The sequence below is a fragment of the Eutrigla gurnardus genome, assembly GCF_963514095.1.
Source record: "Eutrigla gurnardus genome assembly, chromosome: 19".
Taxonomy (NCBI): domain Eukaryota; kingdom Metazoa; phylum Chordata; class Actinopteri; order Perciformes; family Triglidae; genus Eutrigla; species Eutrigla gurnardus.
The window spans coordinates 17,003,528-17,006,941 of record NC_139930.1 but is presented as its reverse complement, the minus strand read 5'-3'; positions in this window follow the sequence as shown (position 1 = coordinate 17,006,941).

Here is a 3,414-nt window from a genome sequence, read left to right as displayed (position 1 = left end):
CTCCTCCACCTCCTCCTCTTCATCCTCCTCTTCCTGTGTGTGTGTGTGTGTGTGTGTGATTGACACCCATGTAACATACTGAGACCTGGATCACCCGGCTGCTAATTGAGATGGTTGTGGTGTGTTCACTGCCCCCCCCCCCCCCCCCCCCCCCTTGCCGTTGCCCCCGGCGACCCTCTGAACCGTCCTGTCAGTCTCCTGACAGACGGACGTGTCCCTGACGGTGAGGAGCATGCTGGGAACATGTGATAGCATGTTATACAGCTCGCCTCAGAGACGGGGGGGACAGACAGACAGACAGACAGGCAGAGAGACAGACAGACAGACAGACAGACCAATCCTCTACAAGTTTACAGTTTGGTTCTCGGACTCAAGTTGAAATATCAAAGAACATCTGGAGTTTGTCTGTTCTCTCTCTCTCCTTCACTCTCTCTCTCCCTGTTGGTCTGATTCTCCATCTCTCTCTGAGGTGTGTGTGTGTGTGTGTGTGTGTGTGTGTGTGTGTGTGCGTGCGTGTCCCGCTGGTCCTCCCGGGACGCCCCACACAGACAGCGTTGCCAGGTTGTGATCACAGAGTGATTCTGGTGAGTTTTGCCACGTTGGAGCCGTTCCTCTATTACGGAGAAATCCCACTGTAATAAATTATTCTGATTTCTTCAGCTGGATTTCTCCCGGGACTCGGCCTCCAGGAAATACACTTTTCATTAGGACATCTCTGTGTGTGTGTACGCCTGGACATTCGCATGTGTCGTCTTCGATTAGTGAGTGGTGCTGCCGGAGTGGAGGGGGAGGAGGGGGGGAGGGAGGAGGGGAGGAGGAGGTCTGTCAGCAGGAGGAGGCCTCTGATGCATTATGCATTGACGAGGCTTTGGATCCTGCCACCTCCACCGGCTCGCCTGGGAGGAGGCTGAGTCTGGCTCACCTGAGGGGCCTCGGCTCCCCACCCCCGCCCCTCCTGGGGGGAGAATCTGACAGGAAACCAGCCGCCGTCTTCCAACGCCTCTCGACGACCAGGTGTGTGCTCCCACTATCTCTGACACACACACACATGTACGGCCCAAGACAAACACACACACACACACACACACACACACACACACACACACACTCTCCTGGCCTGGAAATGGGCCGATGGGCAGAGAAAGTGTGTCATCAGCAGAATCAGACAGACTGAGAGGAGATGACTGATGGAGGAGGACCGACTCCCCGTCACAGCAAGCAGGTCTGTCTCCTCCTCTCCTCCTCCACCTCCTCCATCGCTCCAGCCTTCCACTCCTGCATCTCCTCTTCCTCCTCCTCTTTCTTTCACCTCTTCCTCCTCCATCGCTCCATCCCACCTCCTCCTCCTGCTCTTCCTCCACCTCCTCTTCCCCCCCTGGCCTGTCTCTCCACTAAGCCCTGGTGACTCAATAAGACTCAACATGCTTCGCATCTCCAGCCTTCAGGCCGGAGCAGATAAATAGGTGTGTGTGTGTGTGTGTGTGTGTGTGTGTGTGTGTGTGTGTGTGTGTGTGTGTGTGTGTGTGTGTGTGTGTGTGTGTGTGTGTGTGTGTGTGTGTGTGTGTGTGTGCACCTTAGCCACACACACCATTCATCAACCTACCAAAACTGTCCCTAGATGATTACCTCTTCCAAGCTCCCCAAACCGTGTGTGTGTGTGTGTGTATGGGGGGGGGGGGGGTAAATGAAACTTTTGAGGGGTCAGTGGTTTTTGTACTGTGGCTATTCGTCTTGTCTCACCTGGCGGCGGCGGTGGGAGTGCTGCTGGGTAATTACCTCTCAGCGTGCCGCACTGCTTCATTATGTCCTCCAGTCCCGACGAACATTTGTAATTTAGTCTGGGAAGCTTCACGCTGAGCCGTGTGTGTGTGTGTGTGTGTGTGTGTGTGTGTGTGTGTGTGTGTGTGTGTGTGTGTGTGTGTGTGTGTGTGAGATAAGTGCATGCATATTATGGTCTGGGATCAGTTCTATCTCCTCACAGCTCCGTTTAGGAAATGAACAGAAATGTAATTCATCAGCTGCAGAGATGGAACATTATTCTCAGTGAGGCTTGTTTTCACATCAGAGACGGACACTTTGGGTTTTACTGACCCGAGCTGAGCACACACACACACACACACACACACACACACACAGCAGGACTACCGTGGTCACGCTTCTGGCTTGTTGAATTCAGAGTTTCTTATCATTTTTAGTTTATTTTTCATCATGTGGTTTTTACATTATATTTATTTTTTACGTCTTCCGAGGCCGCAGCCGCTCCCATCTTTGTTGTGTTTAGTTGCCATGGTTACAGGTGTCGTTCTGCGAGGTTAGTGGAGTCATGTTTACTCTCCGGTGATACAACAGGCCGACTCTCCAATTCCACCCATTTTTCACCATAACCGATCCGGCTGTTTGAGTCAGTATAGGACCAGGATCAGGATCAGGACCAGGACCAGGACCAGGATTAGTATGGGCACATCTTTATTTAAAACGTGCGTTTATCTGTCTTTTGCGTTTTTGAAGTATTAAAAGTATTGTCGGTGTAGATGAATTTCATCATAGATCTCGTTTTCAGTGATTTACTTTGACTTTTTTTACTTTTACTTAGTTTTGTTCTTGTCTCCATCGTGACGTCAGCTGTTCTATTCCATGGCTGTCTCCTGCAGCCGGTGTGTAAGTAGTCTTCCTGCTGGACTTTGGAGGTAGACCTCAGTCTGGACCACAACTGTCTGGACCTTCATCTCCTCCGTGGCGTCCCGTTGGCCGGCGTTGGACCAGCAACCAGCCTCGTTGTCACACAGACCGGTGACAACACACTCATAACCCCCCCCCCCCCCCCCCCCCCCCACGGGGGGCGAGGCCTCGGTCTCTCAGATGTGGACTCAGACGAGAGGACGGATGGATGAGCAGGCCTTTGTTTTGACAGAGCCGAGGGACCGAGGTTACCGTCTCCTGGTGAGATGTGTTTTCAGATCTTCTCAGCGCTGCCACTCACACGGCTTCCTGTACCATATATATATATATATATATATATATATATATATATATATGGGATCTGTAGTTTATGATCTAACAAACAGGAGGAGTGTATTTGTCTGGGACTATTTTCAGCGGCGGATTAATCCACGTGTGTTGCTCTCGTGAGTATTCACAGCAGCAGAACGGTGTGATGAAGTCCAAATAAACTACAGTTCATTATAATAAAGGAAAGGGCCAAAAAAATAAAATAAAATGAACAAGTCAGTGAGCTGAATTTAGCCTTTTCACAACAATAAAAAAAGCTCCGTGTGTAAATATTAAATGTTCTTCAAAACTTCCAGTGTAACTTCATTTAGTGAAAAAATCAACCTACAGTTAATCTAAATAAATATCTATAAAATATCTACATGAAATAAATGTAATTAGTTTTTTAAGCTGCAGATCAAAATA